This window comes from Felis catus, chromosome B1 (genome assembly GCF_018350175.1).
Source record: "Felis catus isolate Fca126 chromosome B1, F.catus_Fca126_mat1.0, whole genome shotgun sequence".
Taxonomy (NCBI): domain Eukaryota; kingdom Metazoa; phylum Chordata; class Mammalia; order Carnivora; family Felidae; genus Felis; species Felis catus.
Genome location: NC_058371.1, coordinates 160,655,918 through 160,670,608, shown reverse-complemented (window position 1 = coordinate 160,670,608; position 14,691 = coordinate 160,655,918). Strand labels below are relative to the sequence as shown.

General features: G+C 35.6%; 1 protein-coding gene across 4 annotated transcripts in view; it reads right to left on the bottom strand.

Annotated features, from left to right (window-relative positions):
* Nucleotides 1–14,691, bottom strand: part of CLOCK (clock circadian regulator) — a 130,048-nt gene that overhangs the window by 114,106 nt on the left and 1,251 nt on the right. For all 4 annotated transcript variants that reach the window (XM_045056358.1, XM_006931114.5, XM_019829486.3 and 1 more), the window contains exon 2: nucleotides 14,410–14,488. The gene's annotated coding sequence lies outside the window, so the exon portion shown is untranslated. The remainder of the gene's footprint in view (nucleotides 1–14,409; nucleotides 14,489–14,691) is intronic.

Here is a 14,691-nt window from a genome sequence, read left to right as displayed (position 1 = left end):
TCTAAGGGTTTATACTTAATCCCTATATGTTTAATTTTTTTTTCTTCACGTGTAAAGCTTACTTGAATAGTCAAACTACAATATACTGACAACTGCAGAGGGTCAGGCTGTAAAAACTGGCTTAGCCAGTCTACCTGGGAAACTGGGAATCTACTACAATACTCATTCAACAAATGACACTGTATACTAGTCTGCCTATATGCTTTCAAGTAATATTCTCAGATTATAGGGCAAAACTTCTTTTATCTTTACCCTAACCCTTTCCTGTATTTCCTCTCTCATGGTGACTTCATAAAAAGATGTAATAATATATTTTGAAAAATTATAGCTGTGGGGCGCCTGGGTGGCTCAGTCGGTTGAGCATCCGACTTCAGCTCAGGTCACGATCTTGCAGTCCGTGAGTTCGAGCCCCGCGTCAGGCTCTGGGCTGATGGCTCAGAGCCTGGAACCTGCTTCCGATTCTGTGTCTCCGTCTCTCTCTGCCCCTCCCCCATTCATGCTCTGTCTCTCTCTGTCTCAAAAATAAATAAATGTTAAAAAAAAATAAAAATAAATAAAATAAATAAATAAAAAAGAAAAATTATAGTTGTGAATAAATCATGCAGTACAAAGTGGTATCTTGAATAATAAGCAGTACCTTAATTATTTTAGTAAAAACTTTGTACGAATGTCACTCCTTACTATTGTTTAAAATATTCCCTAGAAATTCCAAAAGAGAAAAAGTCTTTGACATAGATCATAAATCTTTAGAGGCTATCAGTACATGTTTTGATTTTTATTTCCTGGCCCATTTAAGTAGTGCTTTTGTTGTCTGAAAGGTATTTAACTTTTTTTTTTAACTTTTACTTATTTTTGAGACAGGGAGAGAATGCACGTGAGCAGGGGAGGGACAGAGAAAGAGGGGGATGGAGGATCTGAGGCAGGCTCTATGCTGACAGCAGAGAGCCAGATGAGGGGCTTGAACTCACAAACCGTGAGATCATGAACTGAGCTGCAGTCAGATGCTTAACTGACTGAGCCACCCAGGCACCCCTAAAAGGTATACATATACATGATTTTTAAAAAATAGGACAAAAAGGCAGCATAATGGAAAGGCAGCATGCCCAACTGTCCCTACCTGCAGTCCTACTCCCTAGAAACTATCACTTTCATCTATTTTTTATATTTCACTTACTTTTATATTTATCTTCATAATTATAGATAACACGTTCCTGTCTTTATTTCTTGAGTAGCATCAAATTCCTATTGACTCCTCATTATGAAAGAGGATTTAATTCACTTATTATCTTCAATCTGCATTTTTTTTCTCCTCATTCCAAAGGCAATCAATCCTATTGGGCATTTCTATGTGGCATGTGAAACTAAGAACTGAATTTAAACTTGCTTAAGCATCCGACTCTTGACTTCAGGCTCAGGTCATGATCTCACAGTTCACAGGTTCCAGCCCTCACGGCGCTGATCGTGTGGACCCTGCTGGGGATTCTCTCTCTCTCTCTCTTCCCCTTCCCCCACTTGTACACACCCTCTCTAAATAAACTTCTTTAAAAAAAATTTTAATGACTTCTACTTAAATAGCCAGATGTAGCTAGTAGCTACCATACAAGATGGGGAGCTCATCATTCCTATCTTTCAGAGTGTGTGTGTGTGTTTTTTTTTAACATGCTAGTCATTTTTTAAAGTTTGTATGTATTTACTTTGAGAGAGAGCGGGCACATGCACACAGGGGAAGGGCAGACTGAGAGGGAAAGAGAGAATCCCAAGCAGGTTCTGCACTGTCAGCACAGAGCCCGACACAGGGCTTGAATTCACAAACCATGAGATCATGACCTGTGTATAGAAATCAAGAGTTAGACACTTAACCAATGGAGTCACCCAGGCACCCCTAAAGTTTTCTTTACAATCTAGTAACAATCAATTTTTGTACATATCCTATAGGTGCTTGAAAAGAAGTTATGGTCTCTATTTCCAAGGTAGAATTCGGTTATCCATCAAATTTTGTTTATTAATTGGGGTATTTAGATGTTCTACAGTCTTAAGATTTTGTTCACTTGATACACTATGGTCTAAGACCCATTAATGTCTTCTGCCAGTATGGATTTTGTGAATAAATGTCTAGTATGTTTTTGCCTTTTGAATATTATTTTTTAAATTATTTTTAACAGATATTTGGTACTTCATTATAAAATGAACTTTACAGAATACTCATCTTTTTGTTGCTTAATTCCATCCTCTATATCTTACAGATAGTTCTGTTACTTTTACTAAGGTTTTTATTATTGTACTATAGACATCTTTACAATCATATCCACATATAATGAACTTAGTCCTCTATTTCCTTTCTTTGGGTGGGGGGGGGGGGAGGCAGAGAGAGAGAGGGAAAGAATCCCAAGCAGGCTTGGCACTGCCAATGTGGAGCTTGATGTGGGGCTTGAAGTCACGAACCATTAGATCATGACCTGAGCTAAAATCAAGAGTCAGATGCTTAACTGACTGAGCCACCAAGGTACCCCAAGTCCTCTATTTCTTCACATTTTACCTGTAGGTTCTCTACTACAAGCTATGATACAATGTGTTTATTTTTCCTCCTCCCTTTGTCATCACTAGATTTCAACAAAACACATTATCTTTCTTAACTGTTTACCTTTCTGCAGTTAGGTATACTTCTGTTACTACACTTACTGATTTTATATGCTACTGGCTCCCAGCTATCACACAAGAAGCAATTAGCTTACTTAGCACACTTACTTAAGCTCCCACATTCTTCTCCCTTTTCCTTCTGAAATCGTTTGTTGTTTCATTATTCATATATGTAGCAGACTAAGGCCTGCTCAAATACTGACTTACCAATGAAGACTTCTTTGTCCACGCAATTTAAAACTGTAAACCCTGGCACAAAAACAGACACATAGACCAATGGAATAGAATAGAAACCCCAGAACTAGACCCACAAACGTATGGCCAACTCATCTTTGACAAAGCAGGAAAGAACATCCAATGGAAAAAAGACAGTCTCTTTAACAAATGGTGCTGGGAGAACTGGACAGCAACATGCAGAAGGTTGAAACTAGACCACTTTCTCACACCATTCACAAAAATAAACTCAAAATGGATAAAGGACCTGAATGTGAGACAGGAAACCATCAAAACCCTGGAGGAGAAAGCAGGAAAAGACCTCTCTGACCTCAGCCGTAGCAATCTCTTACTCGACACATCCCCAAAGGCAAGGGAATTAAAAGCAAAAGTGAATTACTGGGACCTTATGAAGAGAAAAAGCTTCTGCACAGCAAAGGAAACAACCAACAAAACTAAAAGGCAACCAACGGAATGGGAAAAGATATTCGCAAATGACATATCGGACAAAGGGCTAGTATCCAAAATCTATAAAGAGCTCACCAAACTCCACACCCAAAAAAAAAATAACCCAGTGAAGAAATGGGCAGAAAACATGAATAGACACTTCTCTAAAGAAGACATCCGGATGGCCAACAGGCACATGAAAAGATGTTCAACGTCGCTCCTTATCAGGGAAATACAAATCAAAACCACACTCAGATATCACCTCACGCCAGTCAGAGTGGCCAAAATGAACAAATCAGGAGACGATAGATGCTGGAGAGGATGTGGAGAAACGGGAACCCTCTTGCACTGTTGGTGGGAATGCAAATTGGTGCAGCCGCTCTGGAAAGCAGTGTGGAGGTTCCTCAGAAAATTAAAAATAGACCTATCCTATGACCCAGCAATAGCACTGCTAGGAATTTACCCAAGGGATACAGGAGTACTGATGCATAAGGGCACTTGTACCCCAATGTTTATAGCAGCACTCTCAACAATAGCCAAATTATGGAAAGAGCTTAAATGTCCATCAACTGATGAATGGATAAAGAAGTTGTGGTTTATATACACAATGGAATACTACGTGGCAATGAGAAAGAATGAAACATGGCCTTTTGTAGCAACGTGGATGGAACTGGAGAGTGTGATGCTAAGTGAAATAAGCCATACAGAGAAAGACAGATACCATATGGTTTCACTCTTATGTGGATCCTGAGAAACTTAACAGAAACCCATGGGGGAGGGAAAGGGGAAAAAAAAAAAAAAGAGGTTAGAGTGAGAGAGAGCCAAAGCATAGGAGACTGTTAAAAACTGAGAACAGGGGCGGTGGGTGGCGCAGTCGGTTAAGCGTCCGACTTCAGCCAGGTCACGATCTCACGGTCCGTGAGTTCGAGTCCCGCGTCAGGCTCTGGGCTGATGGCTTGGAGCCTGGAGCCTGTTTCCAATTCTATGTCTCCCTCTCTCTCTGCCCCTCCCCCGTTCATGCTCTGTCTCTCTCTGTCCCAAAAATAAAATAAAAAATGTTGAAAAAAAAATTAAAAAAAAAAAAACTGAGAACAAACTGAGGGTTGATGGGGGGTGGGAGGGAGGGGAGGGTGGGTGATGGGTATTGAGGAGGGCACCTTTTGGGATGAGCACTGGGTGTTGTATGGAAACCAATTTGACAATAAGTTTCATATATTGAAAAAAATTAAAAATTTAAAAAAAAGAAAGAAAAAAAATAAATAAAACTGTAAACCCTGCCCTACCTCCCTCATATTCATATACTACAACCTCTTATAGCCCGATTTGTTTTACTCCAAAAGTAATAATGACCATCTAACATATTTACTAGTTTCTCATCTAGCTTCCTCCAGTTGGAATATAAACTCCCCAAGGGCAGGGTTTTTTGCCTACTTTATTCACTGGTATAACACAGGAACTAGAACAGTACCTAGCATACCTAGATGCTCAATAAGTACTTGCTGAATAAACAGGATAAAATCCACCACTAAAAGTATATTTAAAAAACTATAAAAGCAATGTTGAGAGAAATGAAGGCCTAAATGAAAAGAGAGGTTATAGTTATACTCTGTTTGTGGATCAAAAGACTTGGCATTAACAGGTGCCTGGGTGGCTCAGTCGGTTAAGCATCTGACTTTGGCTCAGGTCATGATCTCGCGGTCCGTGAGTTCGAGCCCCGCATCGGGCTCTGTGCTGACAGCTCAGAGCCTGGAGCCTGTTTCAGATTCTGTGTCTCCCTCTCTCTCTGACCTTCTCCCATTCATGCTCTGTCTCTCTCTGTCTCAAAAATAAATAAACATTAAAAAAAAAAAATTTTTTTTTAAGACTCGGCATTAAGAGGTCAGTTCTCTCTAAAATGATCTGTGGGTTCAATGTAATCACAATCCCAGTAGCCATTTTTATAGAGGGACCAAGTTAATTTTAAAATTCATATGAAATTAAAGGAATCCAAAAAAAAAAAAACAATTTTGAAAAAGAAGCAGTGTTAGAGAATTTCCATTACTAGAAAAGCTACAATAATCAAGACATTAAGATACTGATATAAGGACAGACATATAGTTCACTACATAAAACAGATTTCATAAAGACCCACATACATATGGTTAGTTGCTTTCTGACAAAAGCAGAAAGATAACTCTGTGGAGAAAGGATGACCTTTTCTCAACAAATGCTGCTGTTAACAAATGTGTATCTATGTGAGGGGAAAATTTTTTTGAATAATCTCAACCCTTTCTTCATCCCATATATAAAAGTTACTTTGAAATAAATCAAACACAAAAGCTAAAACTATAAAACTTCTGTTAAGAAAACATGAGAAAAAGTCTGAGGCAGATAAATATTTCTTAGAACACAAAAAATGTGAATCATAAAAGAATTGATAAATTGTATTTAATCAAAATTTAAAACTTTTCAAAGACACCATTAGGAAAACAAAGGAAGGCATGGGGCGCCTGGGTGAATCAGGTGGTTAAGCACCAACTTCTGCTCAGGTCATGATCTCATTGTTCCTGAGTTCAAGCCCTGCGTCAAGCTCTGTTCCGACAGCTCAGAGCCTGCTTCAGATTCTTGTGTGCACGCATGCACGCTCTCTCTCTCTCAAAAACAAACATTAAAAAAATCTTTTAATAAAATTGAAAATAAATAGCCAGACTGATCAAGTGAAAAAAAAGATTACCAAAATCAAAAATGATACTGAATCTCTACAGATTGTATATTTACTTCACTATAGATTCTATAGATATTTAAAGGGTAACAATTCATAAACAACTTTATCAATAAATTTCACAACACAGATGAAATGGACAAGTTCCTTAAGAAACTTAGCATGCACGTGAAGAGACAGAAACATACAACCATATAACCAATAACCAACAGAAAAACAAACAATATAAGCAGACCAGTCGATGATACAGATATTGGAACCAACAGATAAGCGTTTAAATAACTATCAATATACTCAGGAGAACTGGAGTATTAAAAATCTTTAATCCAGGATTAAATTGATGTTCTAGCACTCAAAATTACAATATAAAATTAAGACTATAATAGATCAGTTTCAACAAAAGAGAAAACAGTTTGAGTAATGAAAGAAGGGTCAATAGAAGATACCTAAAGTGAAGTACAGAGAAAAAAATATTTAAGAGATGTGTGGAACATGATCATTGACTTGTCATGTGTTTAAATTAGAATCTGAAAAGGGGAACAGAATATTTGAAGAGGAATAACAGAACATCCTCAAACAAAAAGGCATCAAGCTACTAATTCAAAAAGGGGTATGAACATAAAACAAAACACTTCTATCTAAAAAAAGCATACCTTAACATATTATAGTCAAACAGCTAAAAATCTAATACAAAAGAGAAAGTCTTGAAAGTAGTCAAAGAAAAATAAAAGACACATTATTGTCAGCAAGACTATAAGGTGATATTTACCTTCAATAAGACTGGCAGCTGACTTCAACAAAAAGCCAAAAGACAAGAAAACATTTTTTTAATGAAGAAAAAAATAACTACCAACTTAGAATTCTACACTCAGTGAAAAATATTCTTCAAAACACAATGTGAAATTAAGACGGTCTCATATAAAAATGAAAAAAAATCACCATCAGTAGGTAGACCAGTATTAAAATATATACTAAAAGAAGTTCTTCAGACGGAAGGAAAATAATCCCAGAGAGAAACACACAAAGGCAGGTAGGAAGAGACCTGGAAAGGGTAAATATTAACAAAAACTGTCTAAAATCATACCAATAATGCTTTCTGGAGTTTAAAATATGTACACATAAAATGCAGAATAATAACAATGCAAAAAGGTTGGAGTAGGAGTTAAAGTGTAAGAAATTGGCATTATTGGGGAATGGTAGAAGTAGTAATCTATACTATACTAATAAGTATACTTGTTATAATCTCTGGAATAACAATGAAAGATACAGTGAAAGAATACATAAGTCAGGAGCAAACAGTGGGAAAAATAGAATAAAAATAATTTGATTAACTCAAAAGAAAGCAAAACAGAAGGGATAAAAAGGAATGCAAAGTAGATGATTCAAAGTCAAAGTTGATGGTAGTGGCAAACTTAGGAGTAAAAAAGTAAATGAACTAATACTGAAACTAAAAGACTAACACTTGATTAAATTAATGATAATCTGCATTTATTCACAAAGACATCCATAAAATATGAAATAAACTGTTTACAAATATTCCACTTACTATAAAATTATACATACACACAAATGCCTCAGAAAATGCTAGGAAAAAAAATTTAACTGGGCTTATCCCTGAGATTTTAGGTGATTTTTTCCCATCAGAGATTTTCTTTGTAGTTTTTGGCACTTTAACTCTTTTCCAAGGAGCAAGACTCATTTTTTATAAAAACTGCAATACTTTTCAAAAGAAAAAAAAATCAGTTTACAAAATGTAATGATCAGCTCCAACAAAATAACAGGCTTACAGAAAAAGAATGTGATCAAGTCTAAAAAGCAGCAGAACATATAAACATTTCACACAATAAACTCTAATCTTAAAACTAAAAAACCTTTATAATTACAAATATATATCATCACCGTTTCTGATGGAGACAAAAATTAATCGGGTAAGAGTTGGAAATGGCTCTTTTCATCAACTAATGGTTCCCTCATTTCTCTTCTTGCATCTAATAAATATCTGTGAATTTTCTATTATACTATATTATATGTTAAAGTTACAAAATAAAGTAGAAGTCCTAACATTTTTCACTTTAATTTGTGGGCTATTTCCTAAATAACTTTTTCTAATATTATCTCAACTAAAATTTAGGTTTCAACATAAAAGAAAACTAGTCATCAGTTTCATGAACCAAAATTTGCCAAAGGACTTCCAAGAAATATACAATAAATACCATGCAACTTGGAAGCATGCTCTAGTAACTGTTTTATTATTGTAAATCACATAAAAAGATCAAGTACTCCCAAAATCTCCATATAAAAACGAAACTCTAAGCAACTTATTTAAATACATTTAAACTGGGAGTCAAAAGAAAGATAAGAGCCATGTCTGGTACACATTTTGAAAATAACAAAAGGAGAATAACTGCTAACATTTATTGGCCACTTAACTTTGTTCTAAGTAATTTGCATGTACTGTCTCATTTAATCCTCACATATTAAAAACTAGTATAATCTTCCTTTCAGAGATGAGAAATTGAGGTAACATCTGCCCAAGGTTATACAACCATCTAACAGTAAAGCCAGGATTTGAATGCCAAGCAGGCTAGCTCTAGAGCCTGTGTTCTTAATCACTACATCATTCTATCAATATAAGTAATTAAGACCTTGTTAAAGTAGTATGCTGTTAAGTTTCAGGCAATAAACAAGCTTTACTTAGAATAAACCAGATATTTTAACCATCTGATCATGTCACTGAGAATAAATAAATGAAATAATACCTAAAAACTTCCTAGCTTTTTTCCTGCCTAAAAGGCAGTCCCTATTAAAAGTATATTCATAAAAATCCGAGAAACTTCCAAAAATAGACACCAGAAGGCACACTAAAAACTACTTGATTAAACTGTAAGATTTTATCTATTTTCTCTTGAAAGTAGTTTAACTTAGTTTTTCTCAACTTAAACTGGAAGATACAGATACCTAGAAGTAGAATAAAATGTCACAGAAATCCTACATAAAGCTAATGTCAATTTTGGGGAGGATAAAGAATTCTTTCTTGGTATTTAGATTTTCCTTTTAAGGAAGTGTTTTGGAGCGATCAAAAAATTTTTCTGTTGAATTTCATTTTTTTTTAATGTTTATTTATTTTTGAGAGAGTGCGAGCGGGAGAGGGCCAGAGAGAGGGGACAGAGGATCTGAGGTGGACTCTGCACTGACAGACTGTCAGCAGGGAGCCCAATGTAGGGCTCGAACTCACAAACCTTGAGATCATGACCTGAGCCAAAGTCGGTTGCTCAATCGAGTCACACAGGTGCCCCTGTTGAACTTCATTTTAATTGCGTGTACTGACTGCTTCACAGATCCCCACCCTACTTAGAAGGCTTGTTCAAGAACACTACTATCCAAATGATTTATGCTCATAAAAAGTTAACTTAATACAGTTCAGTAAAACACACTTTAGAAATAAAATATAGATTCACTTTATTATAGGTCATTATTAATTTATTATATACTTATGGAACATTTTTTTCAACAAAAGCACAAAAGTTTGGTTTATCCTGGATATTAATACAACTTCAGTATCAGTCTACTTAAATTCTAATTCAAGAGTGACACATTATTTTAAAAATTGATAACTTAAGTGTCCATGTGAAAAGATCAGTAAATTATTACACAAACCTAGAGGAGAGTACTCCACAGCCATTAAAAATAATCACATTGTAGGGGCGCCTGGGTGGCGCAGTCGGTTAAGCGTCCGACTTTGGCCAGGTCACGATCTCGCGGTCCGTGAGTTCGAGCCCCGCATCAGGCTCTGGGCTGATGGCTCAGAGCCTGGAGCCTGCTTCCTATTCTGTGTCTCCCTCTCTCTCTGCCCCTCCCCTGTTCATGCTCTGTCTCTCTCTGTCCCAAAAATAAATAAACGTTGAAAAAAAAAATTTTTTTTTAAATAAAAAAAAATAATCACATTGTAGAAAACTACCGACATAAAAATAAAAATGTTCAGGATTCATTGTTAAGTGAATAGAATAATTTGCACTACAGGGGCTCTTGGGTGGCTCAGTTGGTAAAGCGTCAGACCAGGCTCAGATTGTGATCTCACTGTCCCCAGTGTCAGTCTCCATGCACAGCAAGGAGCCTGCTTAGGATGGATTTCCACCCCAACTCCCCGCCACCCCACCTCCTTCCAGGCAGGCTTTCCCTCAAAATAAAGAAATAAATAAATAAACATGGGGGGGGGGAGAATATGCACTACAGTAGATGCATTATGAGCCCATTTTGTAAACATCAAGTGTCTTCAAGTACACATATATTTATATAATGGCTAAAAAAATGAAGCAAGAAACTATTCCAGAAGGTTAACAATGGCACCTCTTTGTAGTGGGATTTCCAGTGATATTTTAAAAATTTAGTTCATGCTTTTTCCTGTTTCCCAAATTTTCTATGTTAGGGATGTGCTATTTTCATAACTGGGGGGAAGAGATTTAAAAAGAGACAAAGGCAACTATGTACATTTAAGCCATGATTTAATACAAATAATAAACTCTATATTCGGCATATGGTTTAACCCTTACTAATAAAACCCCCATCTGTGGTTGGTTTTGTTTGTTTTCAAATACAAAACCTATTAAGGTGAACCAACCTGTGTTTTCATTTTCCACTATTCTGAATGAGAATTAAAAACTTAAGTACCTGACTAAATATGAACTCTTTGAAAAATATGGGAATTCCTGTTTTACTATTTGACCATATAAACGTAAAAATTAAAATATTTCTGAAAAACAAAGTAAGCCACATCCTAAGCGGTATACTGTAGGTCAAAAACAATTCATAAATATTTAATTTTTACAAAGTGATTTCTTTATGGAGACTTCTAAGACTTAAAATAATAAGCAGAATTACATCTTTGTAAAATACACACCAAAAATACATTAACAACTCAAGAGCTGACACTATACTTATGAGGATGAATTTAGGTAATTTAACATTTGTATAACTAATAACATGGAGAAAAACTGGAAACTCCTATCCATCTAATTCACAGAAGTTGTTAACAGAGCTATAAAAATGACTAACAAATGGCTGTAAAAGCAACCTATAAATATAAATGTCATTATAATAATTACAGTCAACTTGTAAGAAATTGCTCTGACACTTTATTCTATAAGTAATTCATACAATTGCATCTAGAATTTTAGACTTGGTAAAAGAGAAAATGCAATCTTTACTAGTACAAGGCCTGTAAGAAACTACACATAAAAAAACTTACTTTATGCCTCTGCAAAGAACTGGAAGGAAACAGACACAAACAACAAAAGGTAATACTGCTATAATGTGGAACTTTGATTTTTCACAAGGTTGTTGTTTGCTTTCACAGTTTAAAATATTTGCAGCAAATATTTAACTGACATAGCAGTAGGAGTAAAACTGTGGGAGAGAAGGTATATTAAATATGTGCTTTCAGGAAAGGAAATAAGGTAAGAAACAATTTACTTTTATTACTAACATCTCCCGACATATTAGATGGTAGATAATAGTTAACTGACAGAACTAAATCTCCTAATATTTCTAACAATCCTGAAATCTCAAAGAGGCTATAATTATCAAATTAAACATCAAATGGCTCTTTCCTGTGGACTAGTGTAAAAACAAAAAAGCAACTATTAGTCTTACAAACGTCTGCTGCAACAATGCAACTTAACTCCTTACTTGCTTACTCTTTAAAAGCTTAAGATTTGAGCTTTCTCAGTCTATCCTTCCTATCCTTTCTTAATTATTTAAAAGGATGAGATATAAACTCTCCCTCTAAATCCCACGCCTGCAAAAACAAAAGGCTGGAAACAGTCTCACCCTTTTAAACCTCATGTATATTTTTCTTCTGGAATCGATCATTTCTATCTTGTGTCATAATCCTTATGCACATGCTCTTTTAACTATACTAGACATCAGACCCACAGGGGGCAGGGTCAATGTACTGAAATCTATGTATCTCACATAGCTTAGTAAACACTAAATAGTAAAGATTTAGTCTTGATTCATACTCTGAACTTTCTGCACACTCTATCACCCGAAAAGAATTATTAGAAAGGTAGTGTTCTCTTGCAGAAGGAAATAGGAGGTGGGTGGAGGTATGCATACTCCTTGTCTGCTGTCAGGTAAGTACAAACCAGACTAAAAGGCATCTTCTCCTCCTTTCCCTCTCAAAGACTAGATTCCAGCCAAGTCAATCAGTGTCCCTTAGTTAAGGATAGAGTTTACCTATCTTCACTTCAAAGGACCTGGAAAGGTTCATGTAACCTAGGGAGTTTCTTGTCTGCAAGAACAGAAGAATAAAATCAAAGTTTAACCTGTGAGCTACTGACCAGGTCAAAACCCAAAGAAAACCCTAAAATGTAGACTCTAAAGAGTCCTATAAAACCCAGGAAACCCAACTCTTTCAGATAAATACAATCTACACCAGATAAAGCTCACATCAGCAGGACCTTACTGCAAACTGTAAATGCACCCCAAGCTGACTGACCCCTCACAAATGAAAAGAGGAGTATGTTCTAAGAGGTATATACCACGTTAGTTACACTTTCTGACATACTCCAAGTCATATCCCTGTCCTGTGGGTAGTACAGAACCCAATGTAGAGAGCCAAGATTTTCAATATTAAAAAGTCTAGGTTTATAAATGCACAGAAAAGAGAAAGAAGGTTATACAACAGTGTTAATAGCAATTATCTCTGGGGAGGGACGTGAAATAAAACCGTAAGTGTGCAAAGGAAGTTTTCACTTATATACATATTGTATTGTTTTCATGAGCATCAATTTACTTCCATAATTTTAAAAACAGAATTAAGTAAAACTTGGAAATGTGATTCTATTTTTTTCAAAAAGGATTAACAGACCTACATGGAATTCAAAAGAAAAATAAATGCCATTTTGCAGAAGTCTGGCTACTAGATACCTACAAATCAAACAGAAATAATACAATTATCTTAACCTACAAAATAAAAAGGAATACTGGTTACATAACAAAAATGCCGACAGTAACTGTCACCCACTACTCAACATTCACTACTTTGATTATACACTATTAGCCACCAGAGGGAGTTTCAGTACCCTCCCCTCAAAAATTACATCCACTCTAACAAAGCCCTTTTGCAATTGTAACCTAGTTAAAAAGGTTAGGTTGGCAGTGAAAAAAAAAAAAATCTTAATTTTTATAGCAATCCATAAATCATAAAAAGTTTTTACTTTATTGCACTAATAGAATGCTGCCCCTCAAATATATTTTAATTTTTCGTAAGAACTATATAAACAAATTTCAGAAATCGAGGTTCATGTCTGCTTTCCTTAAGAGAAAAAAGTTTCCCAGTCTGAAAAGCAAACTACCTGGAAAATCAAGTCTATTTTCATTGTAATGAGGTGTTCATATTCTCCAATTATCACAACTTTGGAGTTTTAAAAAAAGTGAAATTTTATACAACTATGATTCCCAAAAAAACAGGGAGACACAAAGCTGTACTCTGAAAACAGCATAATCCAGCCATAATGCCCAATGTAAATACCATTATATATTTTAGTTAAGCAAAATATAACTAAATATCTTTAGTCTGTGACTTTAGCATCTTAAAAATTAAAGTAGAAAGAGCCAAACTTATCCTAAATTTTCTTTCAATGTTAGTTCATTTTTCTAAGAAATATAAAGGGAGATCATACTGAAAATGGTCAAAACCACAACAAGCAATAGAACAGAGACAGGCAGACAGACAAAACCCACATAGCAAATTATTCTGAGAAGAGGATTTTGGTTTAATCTAGTTTATGAATCTGTAACACAGCCACCAAGAGTTTTAAATACAAAGACACATACAGTGTGCCTCTCATTTCCCACCTCCCTTCTTCAGGTTACCGGCCCCCCCCCCTTATTTCTTCTCCAGTATCCTCCCAGTTTCTTTATAATGGAAGAGCAAACATAAGTATATATTCTTATTCCTTCCCCACACCTTAACACATAAAGTAGCACATTATTCACACTGTCCTACACCTTTTTGTGGGAGGTGGGGAGGGACTTTTTTCCCACTTTATAACATCTTCTGGAGATCTTTCCATGCCAGGGCACAAAAAGCTTCCTCATTCTTTCTCTCATAACTGATCATGACTAGTTCCACCACAACTTTCATCTGTCTTCTTCTGGCTAACCTTTAATGACATTCTGTTCATTCAACTACATAATACCTGAGTTAGTTTCCTTCCCCCAACAAAATTTTAAAACAAACCAGATTTGAGGTTCCCAAGGGATAGCTTTCAAGAAGCCAATTCGTTAGCTAAATTATATCCTTTTTAAAACGTTTGTTTTTGAAGCAGGTGAAGGAACAAACACTCCACAATTCTTTATCCCTAAAAATAAAGCTACAAATTAGAATGCAATCTTCCAAGTGAAATTACCTTTTTTTTGATCTGGGGGACCAGCATAATAGTCATATCAACAATGACTGTAAAACTTTCTTCTTGTGCTTTTCTTTCACTGTAAAAAAAAAAAAAAAAAATCAATGTTTTCAAGGCTAATAAGCCTTGAAGTCCTTTAGCCCGGTATCCTAATAGCAAGAAACAACCACTGATTCGATCTTTCATCCGACAGGTCAGAGACCGAGCCATTTATCTTACTGGATCCTGCTCACTATTACCATCAACAGGACGACTTCTACACCAGCGAAAACACTCTGAAGA